At 41.7% G+C, this 8,659-nt stretch overlaps 1 protein-coding gene across 1 annotated transcript in view; it reads left to right on the top strand.

Moving 5' to 3' along the window:
• Window positions 1-8,659, top strand: part of ube2r2 (ubiquitin-conjugating enzyme E2R 2) — a 159,251-nt gene that overhangs the window by 106,478 nt on the left and 44,114 nt on the right. The window lies entirely within an intron of this gene.

Below are 8,659 nucleotides of genomic sequence, written 5' to 3'. Positions count from 1 at the left end.
TGACCTGCTGCGCTGTTCCAGCAACACATTTTCAGCTCTGATCTCCAGCATCTACAGACCTCACTTTCTCCCTGTATTCCATGAGATCTAACCTTGCTAATCAGTCTCCTATGGGGTACCTTGTCGAACGCCTTACTGAAGTCCATATAGATCGCATCTACTGCTCTGCCCTCATCAATCTTCTTTGTTACTTCTTCAAAAAACTCAATCAAGTTTGTGAGACATGATTTCCCACGCACAAAGCCATGTTGACTATCCCGAATCAGTCCTTGCCTTTCCAAATACATGTGCTGGATATTTGAAACCAAAACCAAAAATGCTCACAAAACTGAGCAGGTCTGGAAGCATCCGGGACGAAAGCAGAATTCATGTTTTGAATTCAGTGACTCTTGATCAAAATTGATGGCAGCTGGGAAAAACTGGTCTTTATGCTGAAGACAAGGTTGAATGGGTGGGGAAGGTGAGCAGGTTGGTGGTCATGGAACCCAGAGAGAGTTGAGAAAGGGGTTGCTAAACAAAGTAATTATGGATGGCAGGCCAGGACAGAAGAGAAGCTGACTAACTGGAATGTGAGCTGAGAGTACCAGAGATTAAGGGTCTATGCTGAAAGCAAACCATGTAATGCTATAATTGGCCTGAGAGTAGGTCAAAATGTTTTGGCTGTTGTAAAAGCAACCCATGTCACAACAGGACTGGATAAAAAGCATGGAAGGATGTAATGAGTCTCTAAAGTTAGTGAGTCCTGAAGTCTGCTGGGTCCCCAAGTGGAAATTGAGATTCTGTTTGTTTGAGCTTGCGCTGAGGCTTGCTGGAACATTGCAGCAGGCCCAAAACAGAAACGCTGGAGTGGGAATAGTGTTGTGTTGAAGTAGCAGGCAACTGGAAGCTCTGGCTCAGAATGCAAGTGTTCTTCAAAAGTGTCACCCAGTCTGTGTGTTCTCTTCCCAGTGGAGATGAAACCACACTGATCAGCAAATATTGTCGACTAGAGTGAATGAAGTGCAGATAAATCACTGCTACATCTGAAAGCTCTTTTCAGGGGCCATGGAAGTTGAGAAAGGAGGATGTAGACCGACAGGAGTTACCACATCTGTGATTGCTAGGGCAGGTGCCATGCGGGTGTGGGTAAATGTTAGAAATGGAAGAGGAGTGGATGAGGGTGTCCCAGAGGCAGCAATCCCTGTGGAATGCTAACAAGGGAGGCGACGGGTATGAGAATCTGGTTGTGAAATGATGAAAATGATGACTTTTAATACTTTGGATGCAGCAGCTGGTGGGATGGTGAGTGAGGATCAGGGGACCCTATCGTTATTATGGGAAAGAGGAAAAGGTGTGAGGGCAGAAGTGCAGGAGGTGGGCCGGACAAGGTTAAGGGCCTTGTTGATCACAGCAGCAGGGAATGCTCGGTTGAGGAGAAAGGTAGCTCTTTCTGAGGATTCCTGTGGAAGACAGCATCATCAGAACAGATGCAACGGTGAGAAAGAAACTAGGAGAATGGGGTGAAGTTAGAACAAAAAATAGGGTATGAATTGTCAAATCAACATAACTGTGGGAGTTGGTGGGTTTACAGTGGATATCGGCTACCACCCTTTCCCCAGAAATCGAAGCAGATGTTGAAAAAGGAAGGGAGGTGTCTGAGATGGACCAGGTGAAGGTAAGGGCAGCGTGGAAATTGGAAGTGAAATTGTTACATTTTTTTCAATGTGGAACGAGAGAAGGAAGTAATACTAAGTGTGTCATTGATGTACTGGAGGAAGTTTTGGTGACGGGCTGGAGTAAGATTGGAAGAAGAAATGTTTCATGTACCCCACAAAGAAATAAGCATAACTCCGGCCCCTTTGGATTCCTCTGAGCAGAAGAAATGGAGAAGACTGAACAAAATTGTTGTTCACTGTTAGGATGAGCTTAACTAGGTGGAAGAGGTTGGCTCTCTCTCTCTCCCCTCTCTTCTCCCTCCGACATTTTGTCTGGAGCTGCTGTTAGTTCTGATCAAGAGGCGCCAGATTCAGTGTTATCTCTTTCCTTGCACAAATGCTGCCAGACCGGAGCTTCAACAGAAATTTCTTTTTGTTTCAGTCCCTTCATCACTCATGGATAATTGCAACAGTGTTAGCATCTATACGATGTACTACAGTAACTCAGTAATGCTCCTTTGAGAGCACCTTCCAGTCTGTGACCTCTACCACTTTGAAAGACGAGGGTAGCAGATGTAAAGCACATGACCTCCCCTCCAAGTCACTCACCATCCTGACTTGAAACTATATCTTTCATTGCCACTGAGTCGGAATTCTGGTACACTGTGGCACAGTGTGTAAATCAAGGACTGTAATAGTTCAAGGTCACAGCTCATCGCCACTTTCAACAGAGTAATTAGGGATGGGGGTTGAAACTTTATTGCTGGAACAGCACAGCAGGTCAGGCAGCATCCAGGGAACAGGAGATTCGACGTTTCGGGCACAGGCCCTTCTTCAGGAACCTGATTCCTGAAGAAGGGCCTGTGCCCGAAATGTCGAATCTCCTGTTCCCTGGATGCTGCCTGACCTGTTCCAGCAATAAAGTTTCAACTTTGATCTCCAGCATCTGCAGACCTCACTTTCTCCTAATTAGGGATGGGCAATAAATGTTCACTTCTGAATACATTTCAGAAAAGAGAAAGGGAAGTTTGCTTACAATCTGCACGAGTGAAATGCTAGATGCTATTATTGGGAAGATAATAAAACACTTAACAAAAAACATCTGAATGCAATCAGATAGAATCAACTTGTCTTGTTAGAGTGAAAATGTATTTGACAAACTTAGTTCTTTTGAGGATGTAACTCGTCAAATGCCTTTTGGAAACCTTGAAAAGGCGCCAAATCAAAAGTTCACAAAATTATAGAATTGTGATGCAGAAAGAGGCTATTTAGTCCATCACATCGGTACCAGCTCTCCAAAAGATGTAGACTTTGGGCCATGTTCTTGCATTTCCCCATAACCTTGCATATTGTTTCAATTCAAATGTTAACTCATGGCCTCTTGAATGCTTAAATTAAACCTGCCTCCACCACATTTTCAGGCAATGTACTCTAGATATTAAACAAGCTTTTTCTGACATTGCATTCACTTTTTGTGCAAATTATTTGAAATCTGTGATCCTAGTTTTGAATCCTTTGCGTGGGAACATTTTCCCCCTGTCAACTCTGTTCATATCCCTCATGAGTTTAAAACCATCAAATCTCTTCTCAGCCTTCTTTGCTCAAAGGAAAACATTCCCACCTTCTCCAATCTACCCTGATAACTGAAGTGTTTTAGTTCTGGAGCCATTCTTTTTCATGTCTTCTACACTCTCCAATGCCTTCATAGCCTAAAAGGTTTAATTAATCTTTTACAAGTTCAGAAATAATCTCCTTGCTCTTGTATTCCATGCCTTATTTATCACGCTTTATTAACTGCTCCCTGCACCTCTCCTCTTATTTTTAATGACTCATACACACGTATGCCCAAATCTATCTGCTCCATCTACAACTCACTTCTTCACATTGAAATTCATCTACCCTCTATTCACCCACTCCATCAATTTGTTAATATCCTTTTGAAGTTCTACATTGACCTCCTCACAGTTTATAATGCTTCCACATTTGGTATTATTTGCAAACTTACCAACTGTTCCCTGTGTACTAAGGACTTGGTCATTCGTGGTCATGACAGGAAAAACAAGGATCCCCCTATTGACTTCCAGGAAACTCCACTTCAAACTTTCCTACAGTTCTTAACGGCTGTTTTAACATTACTGTTTCGTTTAAGTCAGCAAATTGTACCTTCAACAAAGCTCCTGTCCTTTCAAGTCTGTGCATGTAACTTTGGTCAAGTCTGTTGAGCAGCATTGTATTAAATTCCTTTTGGATGATCATATGCAGCACATCATCAGTCTTGTGTTACCTCTTCAAAGCCCTCCAAGTTATTTCAAGGAGGTTGAGATATAAAAATAGGGAAGTCTCACTGCAACTGTAGAAGGTGCTGGTGAAACCACATCTGGAATATGGTCAGTAGTTTTGGTCCCCCGCATTTAAGGAAAGATGTTTTTTTGGAAGCAGTTCAGAGAAGGTTCACTAGGATGATCCATAAAAGGAGGGATTCTCTTATGAGCAAAGGCTAAACTGATTAGGACTCTACTCACTGCAGTTTTGAAGAATGAGAGTCGTGATTTGGAGATGCCGGTGTTGGACCGGGGTGTACAGAGTTAAAAATCAGGATATAGTCCAACAGGTTTAATTGGAAGTACTAGCCTTCGGAATGCTGCTTATTAATCAGGTGGTTGTGGAGTACACATTTGTAAGACAGAATTTATAGCAAAAGTTTACAGTGTGATGTAACTGAAATTATACATTGAAAAATACCTTGATTGTTTGTTAAGTCTCTCATCTGTTAGAATGACCATGTTAGTTTCACTTCTTTCACATGTAAATCGCAACTTTCTTTAAAAGTTGCATTCTCAGGTTAACTTTAACAATCCAGCCCAGATAATATGTTGAAGGTGTTAGCCCCCTGTGTGTTGTTGTCTGTGCCATAATGTTTAGACTGATTTTAATCTAAGAAGTGAATTAACAGAGTCTTACATGGATTCATGCAGTTTTTGAGCAAAGTACAATGTAACTGTGCAAATATAAATTCACCCCACAAACTTATATATGCATGTGGGTTTGTGTGTCTGGGGTGGGGGGGTTTTGAGTGCTGTGAGAGTTTATATATATATATATGTGTGTGTGTGTGTGTATATATAAAGGGGTCTAAGTCTGAGAGAGGGTGAGTGTGGGAGTGTCTCTGTCTCTGTAGGAGTGTGTTTGGTTTGAGTGTCTCTGTATAGGACTGTGTGTAAGTGTGTGTGTATAGGAGTGCCTGTGTGTCTGAGATGGGGGATTGAGTGTCTGTGTGTGTGAGAGAGAGAGAGAGAGACTGTCTATAAAGGGGCCTAAGTCTGAGAGGGTGTGTGTGTGATGTAGGAGTGCCTGTGTGTGTATAGTGTACAGGTGGTCACCTGTAATGTGACATGAACCCAAGGTCCCGGTTGATGCCCTCCCTACGGGTATGGAACTTGGCTATCAGCCTCTGCTCGGCCACTTTTCGCTGCTGCCTGTCCCAAAGTCTGCCTTGGAGGATGGTCACCCGAAGGTTCGAGGTCAAATGTCCTGGACCGCTGAAGTGCTCTCCAACTGGGAAGGAACACTCCTGCCTGTAGATTGTTGTGTGGAGTTTTGGGGTTTTCTTAAAACAAAATAGCACAAATAACACAAATTGTATACAGATAGGATATTAAACCATTTAACTTTAATCTGAATGAAATGTTCTCATTAACTTATGATAAGTATTGGAATCATGCCTTCCAGCAGCCCTCCTTGCCTTACCACACAATTTCTGGCGACCAGTTGATCTCTTGGAGTATTACTTCGTTTGGGATCGGCAATATTTTTCTTCAGCAGCTTGACGTTATTGAGGCTTTGTTCAGCCTGTTCCCTTGATAGTTCGATAATTAGTGCTTTTGAAACATTTGATAGATTCAAGTTTGTGTCCCTGTGCAGTATCAGTGTGTTGTAAATTTACAGCATGACCATCAATAGCTCCGTCTCATGCCATAAAGCCACCTTCTGGAGTGCATTTGAAGCTGTCTGTCAAAATTACATTTCACCCAAGCATTCTTAAACATGAGGCATGGAAGGCTTGATTCTTTACATGAAGGTAAATATCAGAGGCATTTTCATGCTTCTCCTATTTTTTTTGTTCTTTATAAAGAATCCATAAAGTACCCCAATGTAGCACCAATTTTAAATCATTCCTCTTCTCTTCAGCGGGTCATTGGGCCATTTCCTCCTGTGACAGACACCACATTAACTATTTTAAAATGAAAAATGTAACAAGATATCTTGGCGATACTTCATTCATTCCAGTGCAACATTTCAAATGTAATTATTTGATCCCTGAGGACAGGCAAAGAATAACACCAATATACATCCTTAGACATGAGCTGAGTGCATGACCACATGAAAATAGTAGTTTTTATCTCCTGTGGATATCTTTGGACTTTCACCCACCGTTTGCTTCCTTGGCACTTTACTCCCTATCCATCTAATGCTTCGGCCCATTGGATATTCAACACTGACCTCTCCAAAAAGTTACGACTCAAACCTAGTGTTTCTCTGATGAATGGTGAGTCTGGAACTAACAAGTAACACTCCACTAAATTATCCAGTTGCAGGTTTGTACCCTGCTGCTCCTGCAATCACAGATTCTGTTTCTTGAGGGGGCAGTAAGAGAGAGATTGGATGGACCTGGAGAAGCATGAAACTCTACTCGGAAAAGCTATTCCTCAAATTCAAACTAATGGGGTCACTTTTTGATTTTTTTGTGTTCTGAATTTTTCCAGAGGTGATTGAGGTATAGTCACCCAGCTTGACTCCATGTTTGAGTGCTGTCAGCAGAATACCATTCCTAATTTTACTTATATCTTTGGTTATATAGAAATACATATTCTAATACCCATTTTTGTATTAGAAGCAGGAATAGACAACTTGGCTCCTGTAACCTGCTCTGCTACTCAGTAAGCACACAGCTTACCTGATTATTCCATATTTTCAACTATTCCTGATGAGCCTTTTACCCTTTGCTGATTAGGAAACTATTACTTTGCTTTAAACAAAAGCTTAGTTCCACCATCTTTTGAAGAAGGGTTCCAAAATCTCAAAGAGAAAACATCTCAATACCTCTGTCTTAAATGGGCAGCCCCTTCTTTTTAAAACAGTGAATCTTAGTTCTTCGTTCTCCCATAAAGAGGAAGAAACCTTTCCATTATTACCTTGTCAAGACCCTTCAGGTTCTTAAGTTTCAATCAAGTTACCTCTTACTCTTTTTAACTCGAGCAGGTACAAGGCTAGCCCCTCCAATCTTTGTTTAGAAGGTACACCACCAATTCCAACTACCAGTTTGGTAAAACTTCTTTGAACTGTTTCCAACACATTGACCTTATTTAAGAAAGAATGACAATACTGTACATAGTAATCCAGATGTGGTCTAACCAGTGCCCTGCACCTGAAACAAAACCTTCTTTCTTTTATATTCAATTCTCCACAGAATAAATAATAATTTATTATGGGGAGGTGATGGCCTAATGTTATCACTAAGTTGTTAACCTGGAGACCCAAATAATGTTCTGGGAACCTGGGTTTGAATCCTGTGATGGCAGATGGTGGAATTGGAATTTTAAAAAAAATCTGGAAGTCAACGAAGACAATGAAATCTGTCGATTGTCAGGAAAAAAATAACCATCTGGTTCACTAATGCCTTTTCAGGAAGGAAACTGCTGTCCTTACCTGTCCTGGCCAACGTGTGACTCCAGTTCATTTTTTCCACATTATACTCCTTATGCCAGATTTTCTGTCACAACCTTGCTATTCATGTCTGTCATCTTTTTATAGTTTCTTCACAACATACAACTGACAACAATAGATTGGAACCCCCAAAGAACTATGGACGTGCCTAAATGTTTTATTCTAAAATGTGTATTATGTGTAAATTACCACAAGCTACCTTTAAATCAACTACTTAAACTGCACTGACAATCAAATACTGAAACCATTACTTCAACTTAATTAAGTTAAAAATCTCACAACAGCAAGTGATAGTCCAACAAGTCTTATTCGAAAATATGAACTTTCGGAGCGCTTCTCCTTTGTCAGGTGGCTAGTGGGACAGGATCATAGGACACAGAATTTACAGTCAAAGTGTCAAACAACTGATGCGATGTATTGAACAAACCTAGATTGCTGTTGAGCCTTTAATCACTTCGTCATAGAGATGTACAGCATGGAAACAGACCCTTCGGTCCAACCCGTCCATGCCGACCAGATATCCCAGCCCGATCTCGTCCCACCTGCCAGTACGCGGCCCATATCCCTACAAACCCTTCCTATTCATATACCCATCCAAATGCTTCTTGAATGTTGCAATTGTACCAGCCTTCACCACTTCCTCTGGCAGCTCATTCCATACACGTACCACCCTCTGTATGGAAAAAGTTGCCCTGTAGGTATCTTTTATATCTTTCTTTCTCTCTCACCCTAAACCTATGCCCTCTAGTTCTGGACTCCCCGATAGACTTTGCCTATTTACCCTATCCATGACCCTCATAATTTTGTAAATCTCTATAAGGTCACCCCTCAGCCTCCGATGCTCCAGGGCGAACAGCCCCAGCCTGTTCAGCCTCTCCCTATAGCTCAAATCCTCCAACCCTGGCAACATCCTTGTAAATCTTTTGTGAGTCCTTTCAAGTTTCACAACATCTTTCTGATAGGAAGGAGACCTGAACTGCATGCAATATTCCAAGAGTGGCTTAACCAATGTCCTGTACAGCCGCAACATGACCTTACAACTCTTATATTCAATGCTCTGACCAATAAAGGAAAGCATACCAGACACCTTCTTCACTATCCTATCTACCTGTGACTCTACTTTAAAGGAACTATGAACATGCACTCAAAGGTCTCTTTGCTCAGCAACACTCTCTAGGACCTTACCATTAAGTATATAAGTCCTGCTAATATTTGATTTCCCAAAATGCAGCATCTCGCATTTATCTGAATTAAACTCCATCTGCCACTTCTTGGCCCACTGGCCCATCTGATCAAGATCC

Source organism: Chiloscyllium plagiosum, chromosome 1 (assembly GCF_004010195.1).
Source record: "Chiloscyllium plagiosum isolate BGI_BamShark_2017 chromosome 1, ASM401019v2, whole genome shotgun sequence".
Lineage (NCBI taxonomy): Eukaryota > Metazoa > Chordata > Chondrichthyes > Orectolobiformes > Hemiscylliidae > Chiloscyllium > Chiloscyllium plagiosum.
This window is presented reverse-complemented; position numbering and strand designations above follow the sequence as displayed.